The 21,587-nt window shown below is 51.3% G+C and overlaps 1 protein-coding gene and 1 long non-coding RNA gene across 6 annotated transcripts in view; one reads left to right on the top strand and one right to left on the bottom strand.

Annotated features, from left to right (window-relative positions):
* CORO2B (coronin 2B) overlaps positions 1 to 21,587 on the top strand; it is a 141,173-nt gene that overhangs the window by 12,693 nt on the left and 106,893 nt on the right. Inside the window, exon 1 of one of the 5 annotated variants that reach the window (XM_057543722.1) lies at positions 4,525 to 4,545. The exons of the other annotated variants lie outside the window; for them this stretch is intronic. The gene's annotated coding sequence lies outside the window, so the exon portion shown is untranslated. Of the gene's footprint in view, positions 1 to 4,524; positions 4,546 to 21,587 lie in introns of those variants that run through there. 5 annotated transcript variants of the gene reach the window in all.
* LOC130707649 (uncharacterized) lies at positions 13,881 to 17,739 on the bottom strand. Its single transcript, XR_009007647.1, has 3 exons — positions 17,407 to 17,739; positions 14,580 to 14,749; positions 13,881 to 14,446 (listed from the first exon to the last, which is right to left on the bottom strand). It is a non-coding gene; the product is annotated as an uncharacterized LOC130707649 (long non-coding RNA).

The following is a 21,587-nucleotide window of genomic DNA, read 5'->3' as shown; positions in this document are numbered from 1 at the left end:
GCCAAGGACGCTTTCTGGAGGAAGAGATCTCATCTCAGCTGTCACGGATGAGTAGGCAGAGGTGGATGAAGGGAGGGGAAGGCATTCCAGGTAGAGGGCTGGCATAAACAAAGGCATGGAGGGGGACGCAGTTTTGGCTTATTCCAGGAGAGAGGCGAGTTGGATGCTGCTGGGTGGAAAGGGTAGGACGGCAAGTGACAAACAGGCTGGGAGGCAGGCAGGAGCTGGGGAGCCAGGGCTGCCCAACCAAGGAGCGTGAACTTCACCCCTGGTGGTGCCGGGAGCCCCCAAGGGGTTTTAAGCAGAAGAGTGATGTGGTCCGACTTGCACTTTATTTTTTATTTTTTTAATAAATTTATTTATTTATTTTTGGCTGCGTCGGGTCTTTGTTGCTGCACGCAGGCTTTCTCTAGTTGTGGCGAGCAGGGGTACTCTTTGTTGTGGTGCGGTGGCTTCTCGTTGAGGAGCACGGGCTCTAGGCGCATGAGCTTCAGTAGTTGTGGCACGCGGGCTCAGTAGTTGTGGCTCATGGGGTCTAGAGCACAGGCTCGGTAGTTGTGGCACACGGGCTTAGTTGCTCCACGGCATGTGGGATCTTCCCGGACCAGGGCTTGAACCCGTGTCCCCTGCGTTAGCAGGCACATTCTTAACACTGCGCCACCAGGGAAGCCCTGACTTGCACTTTAGATGGTCCACCCCAACCCATGTTGCCCTGGAGGCAGAGCGGCGAGTAGACATTGACAAAGCCCGTGTATCCTAAGGTAGGAGTGCGGGTTCTGGGCCCCCAGCCCAGATTTCCTGCTGGCATCTTCCCGTGCCTGGGTGAGCGCAGCACGTGCCCCCCTCTCCCCCAAGGAGATACCCCTGGCTGGGACCACTGCATGGTACTGGCCTTTCTCATCTGCCTCGGGCTGCCAGAAAGGTTGAATCTGGGCTTGAGAAGACAGGGTGCAGGGGGGAGGGGACAGAGAGGCCCTAAGTCTCCTTCTAGGAAGACTTGCTTATGGCCTGGTGAGAAGACTCCCGGAATGGGATTTTGGAGCCCCCTGCTTAAACTCCAGCTCTGACACTGTGCGGCTGTGTGATCTTGAGTTGATCCCCTCTGGTTGGGACTCAGTTTTCCCAACTAGCTTAGGATAGTATCACCTGGTTCGAGGCTGGGTGCAGGAGTGAGCTTACGGATGTGCTTATGCCCTGTTGCTGCCCAGCTACCCTCCCCCAGCTCTCCCAGACCCTACAGCCAGAGTCTCCTTCTGAGCTGTGTCCTCCAGCGTGCGCGCGCGCACGCACGCACACACACACACACACACACACACACACGTTTACTCCAGACTGCCGAGGGTTTATGAAACTTGGAGGTTGAGGACCAGAGTTCGAGTCCCAGCTCTGCCCCTGGCTTGCCCTGTGCCTTGGAGCAAGTTGCTCAGCCTATCTGAACCTTTGTGCCTACCCCCTCCCATTTGGTGTAAACATCAGCCCTCCACACACAAGAAGGGAATTTTATGAGTCAGCCTCTTCCACATCTCTTCAATACACCCTCCCCTGTGCTGATTCTGCCCCCTTCAGCCAGAGTCCTTCTTTGATGAAAATTCTTTCCAGTTTTCAGTGGTGACCTGGTTGGGGGTTAGGGGTGTAGTATTCACTGGGATAGGGCACGAGAGAAGCTTCTGGAACGATGGTGGTTAGGTGCATGTGTACATGTGTAAAAATTTTGCAAGCTGAACACTTAAGACTTGTGCGCTATAGGCATGTTGGATCTATTTTAATATAGGAATATTAAAACATTAATGTTTGGTTTTATATAAAGGAATAATTATTCTATTTATTAATAATAAATATTAATAATTTAATAGATTTTTAATGGAAAAAAGATTCTTCTCAGCTTTCTGGTTCCAGCTCCATATCTCTCCATCCATTCATATATTCATTCATTCTACAAATATTTGCTTGTGCCCCAGGCAGCCCAGGCTTGCAGAGGTGAAGGAGACGCAGATGCGTGCACTGTCTTGGGAGCTCAGAGGTGCGGAATCTTCAGTGGCTCCTCGTTGCCATTAGCAGTGATTCTAATGCTGGCTGCAGACCACCTGGGGAGGTTTATATGCTTGTGCTCAGGGTCAGTGTCACAGGTGTGTGACCTGTGCGATGCTTGGTTTAGTATTCTGCTGACACTGTCTTGAAATTCTTCATAATTTTTGATCAAGCGGCCCTGCAGATTATGTAGTTGGTCCTCCCTGCATCCCCTCCCCCCCCACCCCAGAACAACAGAATCAGAATCTCTGGGAGGTAGGGCCTGGGCATCAAAATTTCTTCAGACCTGAGTTTCCTTCTGGAGCAGCCCTGTCCAGATACAGCCCTCATCCTCAGACACTCAGCTGAAACAAGAGCTAGAGCCTGGCTCTTTAGACGCTTGTAACTGAGTTGGAACGATAAGCCCTCACACATGAGAGTGTCACAGGAGCGGTCCCCGGGGAGGCAACGAACCACGAAGGAGCTCAGGGGAGAGGCAGGATCACTGTGGGGTGGGATGGTCAAGGAAGGCTTCATGGAGGAGGTGGCACATGCACCATCCTGAGAAGGGCAAGAGAAAAGAAAGAGAGGAGAAAAGGCAAAGATAGAACAGCATTTAGGAGAGGGAAAGACTCGTGAGGGAAAGGGAGGAACCAGGCTGACTGGAGTGCGGAGTATGACTTGGGCAGGGAGAGATGTGGTTGGGAGGCTGGGGTGGGGCAAGGTTGGGAAGCACAGGAGGTGACAGTCTGAGAAGTCAGTCCTGTCTGCAGTGGGGAGCCGCTGAATGTTCCGGGTCCAAGAATAATGTGCTCCATGAGCGTTTGAATGGATAGATAAGAGGATTGTTTGAGGAGGCTTGGGGGAACTGGCCCGATAAGTTGCCGAGGTCTCCAGCCAGACTGTGGTCCACCTGTTCTGGGAGGCTCTGCGCCCCCTTCCCTGTAGGCGGTGCCTGTCTGTGCGGAACCCCCTGTCCCCTGCCGTGTGCTCTTGGGCAGCAGCGACTGAAGCGTCCCCAAGAACAACAGACTCTTGGCAGACCATGTTCTCCGTTTCTAGGAATGGCAAGTGCTGAGGGGAGGGGCACGTCTGGTAAAACTGGGCTCTGCTCTCCGGCTCCCACCAGGTTCCCCAACCCAGGTGAGGAGCCGCTGTAGGAAAGTGGCTCTCCCTGCTGTCTTGTATTTCCCACGGCCTGGTGGACACTGCAGTGCCTGGGGAGGGGGCGGGGGTCCTGCCTGGGATAGAGGAGCCCTCCTTTCTGAGTGGCCAGCAGATCAAACACAGATCTGTTTGTTTCTTAGTCTCCTGAAATATTTATGCAGGAAGATGAGAAAGGAGCTCTGTTTATTGAATGCATCTTCCAGGAAAGAAGCCACAGGGAATGGGCTGCTTCCTGAGTCTGAGAGCCAGTGAGCAGAGATTTCTTTGGGTTTGAAGCCAGACAGAGCCTGTGTACTTGCAGAATAAAGGGGAGTAGGATTTCTGGAGGCGACAAAGCCCTCTCAACCTCCTGCCTCCAGCCCCAGGAAAGCCTTTCAGCACATGCTTTCCTGGTGACTCCGCAAATGACAACTGAAATCTCAGTCTAGTTTCTATTCTGGGCTTTGTTTCTAACATGCTCTGTGACCTTGGGCAAGTTGCTTAACCTCTCTGGGGTATCAATCCAGTTCTGTTTGCCCCTTGATAGTGTTTGGAGAGTCATATGAGCTGTGGAGTGGGCTTGCTCTGAAGCAGTGAAGGGGTAGGAATGGGTGTAGGGAGCATTGTACCATGCAAAAGTCCCAGCCATGCAATGTTCAAGGCCAGAGAACTGACCAGGAGAAGGACTGAGTGGCCAGTGCCGCTGGCGGCCTCAGCTGTGGCGTGTGGGGTCAGGCCAGAGGGGGTGCTCTGGGACCCAGGCCCACCTTGTGGCCTCTTCCCTCCTTCCTCCTTCAGCTGAGCCCTGCTGTCCCATGTCCCTGAGAATGCTGGCAGGATTTCCTCCCAGGAAGGGGACGGGGGTGTCGGTTTCCATCCCCTGGGAGTTGCAGGCAGCACTTCTCCCTGACAGTGGGATCAGCCTTGTGTTCAGATGTGGAAGTCTGTGGCTCTATGCCCAAGCCTCATGGCCGGCCTCAGATCATCTGCTGTCCACACTCAGGGAACCTGGATCCCTGCCCTCAGTTTGGCCCCTGGGGCTGGGCTTCTGTTCTCAGCTCCAGGGCTGGCTTGCTGTTCCGTCTCCTGTGGTGGACCTTGTAAGAGGTAACAGTTAATAACAGGTCTTAGCATTAGAACAATCTGAATCTTAATACAAACTACCATCCACTAAGCACCTGCTCCATGCCAGGCACTGTGCAGCCTCGGGGGACACACAGAAGGGACCAGTCTCCCTGACCTTTAAGGAAGTTGAATTCTGCCTGGGAGGCAGACACAGATACTGATGGAGTATTTGAAGTAGCGCTGAACACAGGTCCTGAAGGCCACAGAGCCCTGGGAGACTGGACAAGGCTTCCGAGGGGAGGTGGTGTTTGAGTCTGACTTTGAAGGGTGAGTAGGATTTGGGAAAGGGTGGAGGAGGGAAGGCACAGATGAGTAAAGACAAGGGCAGGGTCACTCCTGAAATGTTCTGCAGCTTCCAGGTTGTCCGGGGAGGTCTGAGCATAGAGGATCAGGAGCTGGGAAGGTGGGGAGTGCGCTTGGGGAGTAGCCAGAGGGGAGGTAAAGGTGGAGGCCAGGGTGAGTTATGCATGAGTTGTACGTGGGAAATGGATGTGATCCAGTCATTAGATTCCACGACAGTACACATCATTAAGCACGTACTGTGCCAGCCACCGTTCTAGATGATGGGACACATCCACACAGGTGAACAAAACAGAAAAAGTCCCTGCCCTCAGGGGACTGGCCCTGGAGGGTGGGGAGACAGGACAGAACACAAATACATAAATATTAGATGTCAGGTGGTGGTAAATGCTATGAAGAAAAATGCAGTGGGGTCAGAGGGCAGAGCGATGGGAGGGGCTGCTTTAGACAGAGCAGCTCTGAAAAGGGGATGTCGGGGCCCAGGGTGGAACGAGGGGAGAGAGGAGCCACGTGGAATCTGGGAAGATCTTTCTGGCTGAGAGAGCAGAGAGCTCCCAGGCTCCGAGGAGGGGGCTGCCTCCCACTCAGGGCACAGCTGTGAGGCTTTTGTCTGGGGGAGCACGAGGGGAGAGGTCAGAAAGGAGGGGGAAGCTGGGCCTGGGTCCCTCGGAGTCCTCCTGCCTCCCCCAGGCTTTCACGGGCTTCCTGCTCGCTCATGTTTGCCAACTGACTGAGCGAGAGTGACCCCTCAGGGGAGGACGGGCAGGAGAGGGAAAGGCTGGAGGCTGGGAGCTGGTGAGTGTCTGAACCAGGGCCGAGACAGTGGGCCCAGGAAGGGGAATCTCCAGGCCTTGGTGACTGAATAGGAGGAGAGGAAGATGACAGCCCGGGTGGTCCCGGAGCTCCCCGGAGAAGAGCTGGATCATGAATCTGTGGGCATCCCCGCAGTGGGCTTCCCACACCCCATTCTGTGGGTTACCTGAGCCAGCCTGGCCCTGATCTGGGGCCTGTGGAGCGCAGCCAGAGCCTCCCATCCCTCCTGCCCTCTGGAGGATGGGCCGCACCCTTCTGCATGGCCGGCGGAAGTCCTCAGGGGCTGCCCTCCCCTGCCAGTCTCCCTCGTCTCCAGCCTCATTAGTATTGTGAGCAGAAGCATATTTATTTTTTCCTGTGGGGAACTGGTGTCCTGCTCATTTCAAATTGAGTAAAGCCAAAGAGCAATTAAGAGGCCCAGCCTTCTTGGGTCAAGGAGAAACGACAGAGGGAAATGGTGTTGCCGCTTTGCTGGCTGCTGAGCACATCTGTCCTGGGCTGGTCTGGGTTTGAGCGGCAAGGAGGGCGGCGCTGTAGGACTGGAACTCACCAGTAACAAAACACTAATGATAAATGTTTACTTAGTGCTGACCATGTTCTAGGGACTGTGCTAACTGTTTTACATGCATCTTATATCATCCTTTCAGCAGCCTGTGAGCCACAGGGATGGGAGAGGGAAGGTGCTGCTGTTATGTCCATTTTGTGGATGGGGATACTGAGGCTCAGAGGAGTTAAGTAACATGCCCACGGTCACACAACTGGTAAACTGAGATGGAGCCAAGTTTCTGTCCCATCCTTGAGGCACCCCAGGGCCCATGCCCTTAACTGCCTGGCTCATTAGTGCCTCAAAAGCATTTCATTTAACCAATGGCTTCTCCCTAAATTGATTCCCTCCCATTAAAAAAAAAAAAAAACAAAAAAAAAACCAACCAAACAAAAAGCCCTTCCGTTGCTATGGAACACAGAGGCTTCGCCAGAGTTACTGAGGTGAACCAGGGCAGAGAGTGGGCACGGGCCAACACTCCGTCTGGGCTCTCGCTCTGTCCCTGTTCCTCTCCTGGGGGACCGCACAGTTAGACCCATTGCACTTGGTGGGCTGAAGGGCAGCAGACCCGTTGGGGGCCATTGTGATGGTCCAAGCACAGCCTGAGCTGGCCGAAAGAAACAGTGAGGGCTGGAGAGGAAACAGGACTCGGGGTGATGTTTTGGAGGTTGACGAACCTGTGGAGGTGCCTGAGAGGTAGAAGTCAGCGGGGGTACAGGGGCTCCTGGGAAACCCAGGAGGAGTCTTCTCTGGTCAGCAGTTCTGTGTCCCAGATCCAGCCCCCCTCAAACCAGACCATCTCCCTTGTTCCACAGACTTGGCTCTGAGAGCATTTTTGGATCTAGAAAATCAGATCCCACAGAGGCTGAAGGTCAGTGCCTCAGGCTCTGTCGGCAACCCCAGGAGAAGAGGGGCAGCAGCTGGCTGGAATTGGGGTATCCTGGTTTCTGGGGAACTGAGCTGGATTCCTGGCCAGAGAGAGACTGGGGGTGGGGATGGGAGGAGGAGAAAGTGAGAGAGAACAAACAGGAAGTTTTGCCATCTCTGCTTCTCTATCATGCAGGGTCAGTGATTTTTGCTAATAGCAAACTTCTGGGAGAAAAAATTGATCCAAAGATGGTAATCCAGTTTTCTCAAGAGAGTAGGCCTGCCTTCTAAAAAAGCACGGACCTTCAAGAAGCCAGGAGGAGCTTAGTGCCCTAGAGAGGCAAGTCCCTGCTAAGCGTTCCTTCCCAGAGCCCGCCAGGCCCAAGTTGCCCCTCTTTGCTGCTGTCTTCTCTCCCCAACTCCTTCCTCCCTACTTTTAATCCTACAGCAAACCTTAACTCTCCCCTCTCCCTGACCCTCTCTCTGCTGGGCACCAAGGGGCTGGTCTGTGTTTAGAACACTGGGGGCTTTGTGCAGGAGCCTGTCAGAGGAGAGTTTCGATTCTGACCGGAGCTCCTGGAGGCTTGGAAGGGTGACACTGATTGGGAGAAGCTGGTGGGGATGGGAGCTGGAGCTGCCGCACTGGGAGCCTGTCCTGGGTTCAGGCCCAAACTGGGCTTGGGACTGCCCTGGATTAGGGGAGCGTGAGGTTGGGGTCTTATCAGCCTGGACTCCACTGCCCACCTGGGTGGCAGTATTCTTTGGCTTCCCCCTGCCCGGGCCACTTAGCTGAGCATTCAGTGCCTTCCCTCTAGAGCCACCATTTACCTCCTTGGCCCCTGCTCAGACCCTGCCCTCCAGCCACACTGGTCTGCTGGCTGCCCCCAAACTCAACTTGTGCTTTTCTGCTCCCTCTCTGCTCAAAAGATCTCTTGATCCCTGCTTTCAAGGCCCAGCCAAAATGCCACCTCCTCCAGGGAGCCTTCTCTGATCTCTCCTCACTCCTAACTCCATCCTTCTCATGTCACTGCCATGTTGAGATGGTTCTAGTTGAACATGCCCTGTCTCCCCTGCCAGAGGGCAAGCCCCATGCCCTGAGTGGGAAGGAGCGTGCGATGCTGCAAATCCCATGGCGTGTTTCTTGTGTCTGGCCCTGTGTATGTTCAAGTAGAGATTTTTGAATGGCATATTTGTGTTTTTGCATGGATAGGAGGATCTGTTCTGTGCGTGAAGCATAGCTTCAGCCATGTGAGATGCATTTGTTGGCAAATTTATCAGGATGCAGGATAAAGTCTCCCAACCCTCTCCCTAGAAGGGCCTGGGACAGATATGGAGAGCTTATTTTTCCTTTCTCCCATCCCCCAGCGCTGCTCAGACAGAGGCTGTGCTGCTGAAGAATTCTAAAGGAGGGGAAGTGCTCCCCAGTGCCTCCCAGACCTCCCGCCCAAGAGAGGCGGTGGCCTGGTGACCTTGTGGCAGCAGTGTGCTCTCCCGGGGCTCTGCCGTCCCCTGGGAGGCTGCCATATGCTTTCCGGACGTCCGGGTCTCATTATGCTCCAACTCGAAAATTCATCTTGTCTAATTGTGCTCGAGGCCTGAGTGAATTTAGGAACTATTAGCCAGGCTCTGTGGGCCGGGAATCTCCATGGCAACAGAGGATGCGTCCTAATGAACTGCGTCCTTGGAGACTGGCTCAGGGGTCCCCCACCCACCCCTCTGTATGGATTGCTACTACCCCTGTTGCTTGGCAGGGACGGTAGAGGACCTGGGCTGGGGAGAGGTGACGGAAACAGCCTCTGCGGCAGCCACCCAGGCCCCTGTGGTGTAGTCCACTCTTCCTCCCAGCACTGCAGGGATAAAAGATACTCACAGATGATCCCACAGCCTCATTGCTGGCCAGGGGGTTTCCCTTCCTCCACAGAGAAAGAAACACACACCCCTTCATCTAAAATACACACACAGACGCACACACACAATTCCAGTGGTTTGAGTGCTGTTTGTTTTCCAAATCTTTCTAAAATGTGGAAGTTGGCGGTCCCCTCCAGGAGGCCTTCCTGGAATGTTTGTGTCTCTCCCAGCCCTGTTTTGCCACTCTGCTTGGTTTGTGCATCTGGGATGTTTTTCATCACAGTCTGCCCAGAAGTGGACTTAGGCAAGTACATACCAGGTTTGCTTCCCGCCAGGTGACAAGCTCCTCCAACACAGTCAACCCCCACCTTCCTCTTCGGAGGAAGCTCAGCCTGAAGGAGAAAGGGGTCTTTGCTAGCAGCCTCTCTCTACCCTCAGTCCCACCCCAGGGACCAGGCCCGGGAGCTTCTCTTTTGATGTGGCTCCCAGGACCTTCAGAGACCTTCCTGCCTCTGTGACTGCGGGTGATGGCCCTGCGCCAGGCGCTTTGCCTTCTCCACCTGAGGAGGAAGGGGATCCCCTAAAACTGGGCCTTTGGTGGAGGAGTGGAAAAGAAAAGGAGACTTGAGGAAATAAAAACAGTAAGCCAGGGACAGCACTGGCCCCAGCCCCCAGCCTCCTGGTCGCGAGACCTCCAGGCCCCTGACCCTACTGCCCCTGGGCCTGGTCACCTACAGGAAGACTGTGGAATGTGGGAGGAGGGTTGGAAGGCAGAGGTGCAAACCCAGCGATTTCTCCACATCCACAACTCCTTCTCAGCTGTCCTGCTGAGTCTCAGTCTTCAGAAATGACCTGGAGAGAGAGGAATGAGTAGGGAGGAGGCCACCTGTCTGAATTTTAATTAAAAGGGACAGGGCACCTCCCAGTGGCACTCGTGACGCGTGTGGGTCTCCATTGAGGAGGGTGGGGTGGTATGCCGGTGTGTGGGTGTGTGAACAGTTGACAGAGTAGAGATCTGAAGATCTATCCAGAAAGCTGAGTTTTCTCCCCTCTCCTCCATATCCACTCCCCTTAGTGCAGCAAACATTTCTTGAGCATCTGCTGTGTGCCAATCCCTGTACCAGGCCCTGGAGATGTAGGAATGGATGAGATACAGCCCCTGGCCTCCATGAATGGGCAGAGGGTGGGCACTGAGGTGTTGAGGGACCCACCTCTCACTGGACCCCTTCATTTAGCCAACATCCCCTGAGCTCTGCCTGTGTGCTGCCTTTTAGATGGTCCTGAGGATGAAGTGGTGAATGCGGCGGTGGGGAGCGCAGGGTCTGACCAGGCAACTGTTACAGGATTATGTGGGTTAGGGGGGTCAGGCACCCAGAGGAGGAGCAGCTAATGCAGCCTAGGGCACTAGGAAGGCACTAAAGCAGAGACCAGAAGGAGGAGGAGGATTTGGCCAGGTGGACAGTTGGGAAGAGTGACCAAGGTAGAGGAAACAGTGGCATGTGCCAAGGCCCGGAAGAGAGAGACGAAGGCTTTGAGGAACAGAAAGGAATTGAACACAGTGAGGGCATAAATGTGCCATGGTGAGGCCAAAGCCAAGAGAGCCGTCATAATCCAAGATGTAAGGACCGTGGGCTTGATTCGGAGGGCAGAGGCGGGAGCTGTGCGCTGTGCAGGGGAATGGCACCAGATTTAGATTTTTAAAAGGCCACTCTGGCAAGTATTTTTTTGTGATTAAAAAATTAAAGTATTCTTAGTTTTTCCTTTAAGGCCACTCGGTGCTGTGGAAGGGAACAAGGGAGGGGAAGGGGAGAGTGTTGGAGTGATTGGGATATTTGGCCCAAATGAGGGTCTGACCCCAGGCACACACACGTACATTGTACGTAGATCGTTTCCTTTTTAATTGGAGTACAGTTGATTTACAGTGTTTCAGGTGTACAGCAAAGTGATTCACTTATACGTATGTATATGTATATGTATCTATTTCAGATTCTTTTCCATTATAGGTTATTATCAGATACTGAATACAGTTCCCTATGCCCTACAGTAGGTCCTTGTTGTTTACCTATTTTATACATTGTACCTAGATGTTTTAATTCAGTTTGATATGGGAATTTCAGGCCACTAAGAGAAAGAAGAGCAAAAAGGGCTCCCACTGCCCTTTGTAATATGTGTCTTTAACCCCTGCCCATCCCTCTCATGTACCAAGTTAAATAGGATCCACCTGTCATCGCCATGGTTTTGCCTACTGAGGTTTCCCCTCATTTTGTCGCCCCTCCTGGGGTAAGGATGGTCGCTGTGAGTTTCATGGTTCTCCACTTCAGTGAAGGCAGGTTCAGTGAGATAAGCAACGCCCACCTTCTCCCTATCTGAGAACACCAAGAGGCAATTCCTTTCTGTTTTCTAATAGAAATATTTCATGGAAACAAACCTGTTTCCTGGGCAAGAGGGACTGCTTGTACGAGTCTTGCAAGCACGCATTTATTTCCCTGGTTGGGACATGTATAATTTTATTTACAGGGAGGGGACACACAGCTTTGCAGTCCCTTGCTTAGAAATGGCTGCCCCTTTGGATTAATACCATCTGTTTCCTCTGAGCGGGAAGGTGTTAAAGAGCCCTCTGCCCAATCTGGGTTTGGGACAGGAGGTGAGAGCTGTCAGGTGGCCTGGGGTTAGGGAGGTGACACACAGCTTTGCAGTCCCTTGCTTAGAAATGGCTGCCCCTTTGGATTAATACCATCTGTTTCCTCTGAGTGGGAAGGTGTTAAAGAGCCCCCTGCCCAATCTGGGTTTGGGACAGGAGGTGAGAGCTGTCAGGTGGCCTGGGGTTAGGGAGTACAGAAGAGAGAAGTGGGCAGGTTGGCTGTGTTAGGATGCAGAGTTATCGCTGTATCCTGTGCACCATTGAAGTCCCAGGGCTAACACAGGGCCTGGCTCCTAGTAGGTGATTCCTAAACTAGTTTGTGGACAGCAGAGTGAATGAATGAGTTGAATGAATGAATGGGGTGGTATGCACAGATGAGTGAAAATTGGCCTGTAACCTCCAAATAATCATAATCTAGTAAGAAAAAGCTAATACTAGGCATGATGACAGCAGAGCCTTCATGGAGGATGAGCTATGGGGACAGTGCAGGGTCATCTGGCAGATGTCAGGAGTCTGTGTTTCTCAGGTCAGTAAGGTGTTATGAACTGATTGTGCCCCGCCATTCATATGTTAAAGCCATAACCCCTAGTGTGTCTGAATTTGGAGATAGTGCCTTGAAGGAGGTAATTAAGGTTAAACCAGGTAGTAAGGATGGGATCCTAATCCTACAGGACTGATGTCCTTATAAGAAGAGGAGGAGACACCAGGAGTGTGTGGCACACAGAGGGAAGGTGGCCGTCTGCAAGCCAGGAAGAGAGCTCTCGCCAGAAACCAACCCTGCTGGCACCTTGATCTTGGACATCCAACCTCCAGAACTGGGAGGTTGTTTAAGCCATCCGGTCTGTGGCCGTCTGTTATGGCAGCCCTAGCACACTAGTACACATGGGGATGCTGTGTCTGAGTTGGGTGGTCGAGGTGAACAGAACAGGGGGAGGAGTGCTGCCTCACAGAATTCAGAAGGGCAGCTGGTCTCCTTTGGAGGCTCATCCTGGAACACGTGCACCAGGAGATTCAGAGTAAGAGCCTGGGCTGCGGAGCCAGACTGCTGGGGTCCTGAACAAGTTCTAATCCCTCAGTGTCTTGTCTGTAAATGGGGATAATAATAGTAGTTACTGTTGTAACTCCTTGTTGTACAAGTAGCATTGTGAGCATTACATTTATTTTACGTGTATAAAGCGCTTAACCCTCAGCCCAGCACACAGTAAATCCTCAACAGATCTGTCCCTCTTCCTCTTTACTGTTTGCTTATCAGTGTTGTCACTCCGGGTGCTCCCTTCTCTTAACATGTGTTCCAGGGGCTCCAGCCATTGTTAAGAACGTTCTGGGACCACCTTGACAGCAGCTTTCAGTACCAGCTCCTAAGGTCGGAAATCAGTTTGTCACTTCATGGCCGGCCTCCTCCCCCACCCCCACCCCCAAGCCATCTTCCCCACCTGGAAAGGACCAAGCTTGTGTCTGAATGACTGTGGATGTGACTAAGGAGATGAACTCTATCACTGAAGGGCAACGATATGCCCTGAGGATATCCCTAGCCAGTCCTAAGTGGGATTTCACACCAGGAGTTTAAAAAGTGATTTTTTTTGTTTGTTTGTTTAAAAAAGAGGTGATTTGACCTTAACAGTGTGGCAAGAATATGTACATGTCCTTCCCAGGGGACTAGTCCAGAAAGGCCAGGGTCTCTCTGTGTAAAGCCATGATTAAAACAACCACCTCGGGACTTCCCTGGCCATCCAGTGGTCCCGTGCTCCCAGTGCAGAGGGCCCGGGTTCAATCCCTGGTCAGGGAACTAGATCCTGCATGCCGCCACTAAAGATCCCGCATGCCGCAACTAAAGATCCCGCATGCCGCAACTAAAGATCCCGCATGCCGCAACTAAAGATCCCGCATGCTGCAACCAAAAGATCCTGTATGCGGCAACGAAGATCCCATGTGCCGCAAGTAAGACCCGGTGCAGCCAAATAAATAAATTAAAAACAAAACAAACAAACAAAAAAACACCTCCCTTCTGTGTAAATTCAGTCTGAGTTCCTCATTTTAGCATTCCAATAATGAGTCATGTCTTCTGAGAACCTATGGGAAGGTGGGATTATAGGTGCTTTTTTGTTTACTTGGTTGTACATTCCTGGGTTTGCCTTTCTGTATTGTGTATTTATCACTTTGATAATTAGGAGAGAATTAAGCAAATTTTTAAGAAGTTTTTAAAATAAGAGAAGAAAAACTCCAGACTCTCAGCTGCCAGGACTGTCCTAGGTCTGTGGTGGCATATTCCAACCTGTATATGCCATCAAAAAGACACATAAAAGTAAAGTAGTTTCACCCTTTTGGAGAGCAATTTGGCAACGTGCTTCACAAGCCATAAAAATGTCCACAATCCTGTGACCTAGTAATCCCACTTCTGGGACTCTGTCCAAAGGAAATAATCCAAGGGCGGGGAAAGGCTCTCTGCATCAAGATGCTCATCACAGCATTATTTATAACTAAAAATTGGAAGCAAAGTAAAGGCTTTACAATATGAGACTGGCTAAGTAAATTAAGCAGCATTTATTCGATGGAGCATTCTGCAGCCATTAAAAAGTATAATACCAAATGCTGTGCATGTGGGAAACTTCCTGCTAAGTGAAAAGGGCTGGATACAAAGTTTTATGCATACCAGGATTATAACTGTGTGAAAAGTTCTTTGGAAAATGCAGATGCTCTGGGATTGAAAAGTGAAGGGAGAATTGACAGGACCTCCACGTGGGCTGAGGGAGAGAAAAAGGGGGAATTCATAGATGGCTCTCAGGTTTGTGGAATGAAAGTCCCATTTACTGGGAGTCATGGTGGCCGAGGAGGAGCAGCCTGGGGTGGGGAGATCAGTAGTTGGTTCCCGATGTGTTTGGTTAGTGTCTGCGAGAATCTAAAGGGATAGGTCTGAAGCTCAGGAAAGAGGTCCAGGTGTCAGGTGGAAATTTCAGAGCCATCAGCTTGTAGTGGGTGTTTAAATCTCTGAGTGTGGATGATCTCAGGCAGGGAAGAGTAGAGGCAGTGGGTCTCATCCATGGATGCCTTCAGAGTCCCTTGCAGGTCCCTCCAGGTCAGTGAATCAGAATCTCTGGGGTGGTGGCCCATCAGCATTTATTCAGAGCTGCCCAGGTAATTCCCATGGAGGCTAGGGGCTAGTTAAAGTGAAAGAGAAGTGGCAGGTTTGAGCCCCAAGCTCTCTGTGGCTGAGACTGAGGAGGGGAAAAGGCTTCAGAGGTGACTGAGAAGGTGTGGCCAAGGGAAAGTCAAGGAGGAGGGAGAGGTCACCTGCACCAGCTGCCGTCCGGAGGGCAAGCGTGAGGGGGCTTCGGGCTCTGCGTTGGTCAGTGTGGATGAGGCCCATTCAGCTCTGGGATTCCTGAGTCTAGAACTGCATAGATGGGCCCTGCAGTGCCCAGCACAGGATCTCACAGGCTGTCAGCGTCTGTTCTGTTGAACTGAACAAAGCATTTTTTGGTCAGTTGCTTTCCTTAAAGTAAACGTTTTCCATACCCCAAATTCTGGCCCATGGTCTGCAAGATTTTTGAGCTGCTTCTGGGTGGAAGAGGTCATGTAGAAAATGCAGCTTTGGATATAGAAACGTTGAAATGACGCAAATGTTTTGATAGCTCATGGATACAGTGGGTCAGAATATTTGAAACTGGGACAGAGAAAAATCCAGAGCATAGCTGAACATTGACTTACAGTTCCCCTGATATCTTTGATCAGCCTCTGATGGCTCCAGATAGAGGAGAAGTTACTTGAGCCCAGGGGGTGGGCATGGAAGATGCTTTCAGCATCTCCTGGAGCTGCGGGCATGGGGCAGGCGCTTTGCAGGTACTCGGTACATCCTCCATTCACTTGATTGATTTAGAGCTGTGCAAGGGGCATCCTGCAATGGAGGGTGCTACAAAAAGGAGCCTTCCCCAAGCGTCCCGAGTCTCCCTGGCTCACCAGGGTGGAGACAGACATTGGGCTTTTGGAGTGGGTGGAGGGGTTAGCAAGGGGCTGCATGGGTTCTGTCGGTCAGACATCCAGACAGGGCACAGAGAGGACAGCAGCGCGTCCATGTTCCACAATGTCTGGGGGTCTCAGCTAGGAAAACACAAATGACTAGGTGTGACTTGAACACCGGGGTGGGGGCTGGAATCATCTGAAAGTTTCTTCACTCTCATGTCTGGTGCCTGGACTGGGGTGACTTAAATAAAGGCTGGGCCCAGCTGTAACTGTGGACGGGAGCATCTACACAGGACATCTCCATGTGGCTTGGGCTTCCTCGTGGCATGGCCTCAGAGGAGTCAGATTTCTTACATAATCACTCAGGGCTCCAAGAACAAGTGTTCAAGCAAACAAGGCAGAAGATCATGACCTCTTAGGACCTAGCCTCAGAAGTCACATAGTGTCACTTCCATACCAGATTCAAGGGGAGGGGACATGGAACCCACCTCAGAGTCCTTTTCAAAAAGTGATTTTTTGGCTAGTCACTTCCAGCCCCTGTCTAAGGTGGGTCAGACTAGGTCTCCAGGAACACATGCCGTCCCATGTTCATGTCCCTGACCTTCCCGAGACCCCACGGTGTGTATCATCTTTTAGTCAAAATCAGATGCCCTCAGGCATAGAACCCCATGAAGTAGGGTCTTTGGACTGAGGACTCCGGTGTGCCTGGCTGCCGGCCTCCGACTCAGCTGCAGCTACTAGACTAACTTAAAAAAGAGGTTTATAGACTGTGAGATGCCGCCCTTGGGAGGGGGCTTTACCACACTTTTCCTGCAGCATGCCTCTGGGCAAGTGTTTCCTTTCCCGTGGACCTAGGCAACTGAAACCAGACCCAGGGGCCTCAGCAGGGCCATTGCAGTCTGAGGGCTGGAAGTCAGAGGCTGTGCAGTGCCCAGGGTTCGGTGATCAAGATCTGGCCTCCTATGGCTGGCTACCCATGGCCAGACCCGCAGGTGGTGGTTACAGGGTCCAGGCCTTCTGGGAAAAGGGCCAGCAAGGCAGGTGCTCCCTCCCCCACGCTCTGGTTCCCTGGAAGACTGTGGCCTTGGGGACAACTCCCTTGCCAGGCCAATCTGTGCAGCCGGGAGCCCATCTCCCTCTACCTTTGTGTGTGTGTGTGTGTGTTGGGAGGCGTACATTTCTGTTTTTCAAGAATTTGGCTCTTTGTGCACCGCAGGGATTTGTTGGAGGCTGATGTGAGAACCAAGAGTCAGGGAACGCACTCTACTCTTCTTCCCGGCTCCTCCTCTCCTAAGGGGGGACTGCCCCCAGGAACCCGGACTCTTGAATCCTGAGTGGTTGGAGCCTCAAGGCTTTGTTCTCTGCCCCTCCCCAGCCAGACTCCTAAACGCCTTTTCTCAGGCTTCCCACCAAGGGAGTGATAGGGCCCCAGGAGGGGACTTGGAATTCTTTATCATCGTCGTCATCATCATCGTCATCTGCCTCCTGCTGTGTCCACTATTCCAGCCCTCCATCCATCCTTTCAACAGATATTGCAACAAGTATTTACTAAAATCCACCATGTATTTACTACAACTCGATGCCAGGCAAAGCGAGAGAACTCAGACTCAGACCCTGTCCTCCAGGGGCAGCAGAGAGGAAGCTGACTTGGGATGGCAGCCAGTGCAGTGGGAAGTCCCGAGGGCTCTGGGTGAGAGCACAGGGGGCCGGGGAAGCAGGGCAGGGCTCGAGGAGAAGCAGCATTTGAACTGGGCCTTGGGGATGGCTGGGATTTGGCCTGGCGGACGGGACAAGGGAACTATTGGTAACAAGAACAGCATGAGTGTGGGGCCTCGTCGGGACCAGGGGTGGAGCTGCCCTGCAGGGGCATATTTGCTACGTCAAGAGAATCTGTGCTCGTCCTCTGGTGCGCTGTCTTCAACCCTTTCTGGCAGAAGGGAAAGAGGATCTGGTGGAGTGGGTCACACCCGCCCATTAGGAACAGTCTTCCTTCTTTCTCCCAGCAGGGTCCATATTTAAGAAGAGGGCCCTGGCTATGTGGGTCAATTTGTGGTCCACACCAAGCATCTAGGCTCGAGGTAACGAGAGACTGAACCAGAGGAGGGTCAACGGAGAGGAAAAGGAAGGGGGATCTCTGAACCCTGGGGCTGAGCCTTACCTCCCGCTAGTGGCTGGTGACACAGGAAGTGCTGTGTTGTCTTTGATGGAAGGTTTTCCTGAGCTGGGGAGTAGATGTGTATTTGGGAGGTCACTGGGGTCTCTGTCTTCTCTTTGCCACTGACCTCCCAGCTCCTTCCATTTGCCAGGCTTGTTCTCCTGGTCGTTGGCCCCCTCACTGTTGTTCTTTCCCAGAGCCTCCTGTGTGACTTAACCAAAGGCACACAAGCTACTGATGGCAGGCTGCTGCGCTGGCTGCCCAGGGGTGAGCTGGGGTCAGCTGGTGAGGACGTGGGATCTGAGAGCCGATTTTCACCGCACGCCTGTGGCTGGGCCTTTTGGGACTCGTCACTGGCAGTGATGGCAGACAGGCTGGAATGGGGCGGGGGAGTGCAAAGAGGTCCGTTCTGTACACTGGCTGGACCTGGAATCCGCGTGAGTCATCCAGATTGGCCAGCTAGCGCATCCCTAGGGGGCCTGTAATTGTGTAACCAACCTCTCCCCTCCACCCTCTTAGTTCTCTTAGTGGAAACCTGGCCAGAGACTCAGAGAGAAAAAGGATGTGGTGATAATTCTACTTGTTATTCAGAATTAACTAGGTGAGTATTTCTGGAGCACCTCTCACAGGGTAGGCATTGAAGATCTCTCAGAAATGGGCCCTGTCCTCAGGGAGTTTGCAGTCCCGCGGCCCGGCACCAGCGGCCCTCAGTAAATGTGGATGGATGCGGCCTAGAGGAAGAGCCCCGGCTCCGCAGGGTGAATGGGGTCTCTGGTGCTTCCACTGGTTTAGGAAGCAAGTGGTGAGCCACTCCCTGCCCTGAAGTTCTGCGTTTTCCTCCTGACCTTGTGGAGGAAGGGCTGGGGGCTGGCTTAGGTCCAGGGGTGCACCCCTTCACTACGGACCCTTAACTTGACATCCAAGACCCCTGCTGCCTGGCCCCACCTGTCTTCCGAGGCTTGTCTCCAGACTCCTTTGTTCTAGCAGCAGCAGACTCCTTGCCCTTTCCCGATGGCCCATGAACTTCACCCTCTCTGCATTCACGCCTTGTGCCGTATCCTCTACCCGAAATGCCAGTGCCACTCCTCCCCTCCCTTACCCCTGGTTCCGCACTGCAAATCTGGAATCTGAGTCAAGCTTCAGGCAGACTCCATGCCAGCTTTTCCTCTACTCCTTCATCTCTCTGTTGGGTCAGTCAGACATTGTTCTGCCTCCCGCTCAGTATTGCTGTTTGTTGGTTGGCTAACTCAGACACTCACCGGACTGTGAGTTCTTTGATGGCAAAAGTGGAGCTCTTTTTCTTAGCAGGAAGATGAGGCATAGTGGGTTAACTTGGGTTAGGCTCTCAACTCAACCGCTTACCACTCTGTGACCTTGGGCAGATAACCTAACAGGTCTGAGTCTCAGTTTTACTGTCTGTAGAATGGAAAAAGTAATACCTGCCCCTTAGGATTGTCACTGATATAGGGTAGCTTGGTGCCTGACAAGTATCAAATGTGAGTGTGGCCTCCCGTTCTGCTTTGCATTTTCTCCTGTGGTCCTAACGCTGTGCCTTGCACAGATGATATATGTTTAGTAATTGTTTGATGAACAAAATGAGTGACTTGAGCTCAGAAATAAACCCGAGCATATACAGTCAACTAATTTTCTACAAGGGTGCCAAGAAAACACAATGGGGAAAGGATTAGTCTCTTCAATAAATGGTGTTGGGAAAACTGGCTATCCACACGCAAAGGAAAGAAATTGGATCCTTATCTTAACAGCATACACAAAAATCAACTTAAAATGGATTAAAGACTTAAATGTAAGGCAATGAAACCATAAATCTCCTAGAAGAAATTATAGGGGAAAATCTCCTTGACATTAACCTTGGCAATGATTTTTTGGATATGACACCAAAAGCTCAGGCAACAAAAACAAAGATAAACAAGTGGGACTATATCAAACTAAAATGTTCTGCACAGCGAAGGAAACCATCAACAAAAAGAAAAGGCAACCTATGGATTGAGAGAACATATTTTCAAACCATATATCCACTAAGGAACTAATATCCAAAATATAAAAGGAACTCATACAACTCAATAGCAAAAAACAAAAACCAAATCAACAACAACAACAAAAAACAACCCAGTTAGAACAGCGGGCAAAGGATCTGACCAGACATTTTTCCAAAGAAGGCATACAAATGGCCAACAGGTATATGAAAAGGTGCTCAACATCACAAATCATTGGGGAAATGCAAATCAAAACCACAGTGAGATATTTCCTCATTCCTGTTGGGATGGATATTGTTAAAAAATAAATGAAAGATAATAAGGGTTGGTGAGGATGTGGAGAAAAGGAAACCCTGGTACACCGTTGGTGGGAATGTAAATTGGTACAGCCGTTATGGAAAACAGTATGGAGGTTCCTCAAAAAATTAAAAATAGAACTACCATATGATCCAGCAATTCCTCTTCTGCTTATATATCCAGAGGAAATGAATTCAGTATCTCAGAGAGCTATCTGCACCCCCCCATGTTCATTGTAGCATTATTCACAATAGCCAAGATATGGAAGTAACCTAAGTGTCCATCGACAGATGAACGGATAAAGAAGATGTGATGTAGATATACAGTGGAATATTATTCAACCTTAGAAAAGGATTTCCTGCCATTTGCAACAACATGGATGAAACTGGAGGACATTATGCTCAGTGAAATAAGTCAGGCACAGAAAGAAAAAAAAAACTGCATGATCTCACTTAGATGTGGAATTTAAAAAGCCAAATAAATACGTATAAGCAGAGAGCAGAATGGTGGTTACCAGGGGCAGGAAGGTGGGGAAATGAGGAGGTCATGGTAAAAGGGTACAGAGTTGCAGTTAATAGGATGAACAAGTCTAGAGATCTAATGCACAGTATGATGACTATAGTTAATAATACTATATTGAATACTGGATGTTTACTAAGAGAGTAGATTTCAGGCGCTCTCACCACACACATACAAAATGGCAACTATTCGAGGAGATGAATGTATTAATTAGCTTGACCATAGTAATCGTTTCACTGTGTATAGATATATACCAAATCATCATGTTGCACACCTTAAGTATATACTATTATTATTAAAAAATAAAATAAAAAATTTTTTAAATGAGTGAGTTCCCTGAGTTGCACCTGTTTTGGAACCATAGATGTCCAAATCAGAAAGGACCTTAAAGATCACTTGATTTATGCCCTCCATTTTTACATTTCCTGACACTGAGTACTGGAGGGCACGTGATGTACTGAAGGTCACTTGAAAGAGTCACAATTCAAACCTTAGTCTCCAGGTCCCAGTTCAATGTTCTGACCATTCCTGACATGTTGGCTGGTCCCTTGGGGCTGCTGGGCATGGGCACAGCCGGGGGACATCCTGATGGGGATATGGATCCTGTGTGAGATTCCTGCATCTTCACACCCCTCTGCTTTCCTCCACCCCTTCCCTTTTTTCCTACTGATCCAGATACCTCTTGGGAGTTTGGCATGGCATCCAAAGATGGTAGAGATCTGGCGTTTCCCTGGCCCTGCAGGGAGGCGGGCATGGACTCTGGCTTGCTGCTTTCCTTGGAGAAGTTTGTCTCCCAGGCACCAGGTCTCCTTTTTCGTGCCCTTTCCTTTGGTGTCATGTCCCTTCTGCATTTTCCCTCACGTCCCCTCCTCTCATTCATCCCCCCCCTCACTCTCCCATCCCTCCCTCGTCCTCCCCAAGCCCCTTGTGCCTTTAAGTTCTGTTTGTGGAAACCTGGCCTCAGACTAGATCCTACATCCATCTTCAGTACCTGAGGGTACATCTCTCCCAGGGTCCCATCTCTCGAGGAATGGATGTTTTCATTTCACTTACTGAAATGACTTATCACCTTGCAGAGCATGATACTCTGCTCCCCAGTTGAAGAATTTCAACCTCTGTGAGGTGGGTTAGGGAGGCCAGTACGGCCTCAGGCCAGTCCAGAATGTTCACATATAGAGAAATAGGATCTGAGTGAAAATGGACCTCACACACCAGCCTGTCCCTTAACTCCAGCTCACAGCGCTGCCAGCTGACACCTTCCACGCCACACCCTGCAGGTGGCCAAGGAGATAACCCAAGAGGGAAAATGAAAGAAGCACTTTAAAGCTTCTGTTAGCAAAACATTGGGAACCATCCCATGTACTGAGCAACAAC

This window comes from Balaenoptera acutorostrata, chromosome 3, assembly GCF_949987535.1.
Source record: "Balaenoptera acutorostrata chromosome 3, mBalAcu1.1, whole genome shotgun sequence".
Taxonomy (NCBI): domain Eukaryota; kingdom Metazoa; phylum Chordata; class Mammalia; order Artiodactyla; family Balaenopteridae; genus Balaenoptera; species Balaenoptera acutorostrata.
The sequence above is the reverse complement of the archived record's forward strand: the minus strand, read 5'-3'. Positions and strand labels throughout refer to the sequence as shown.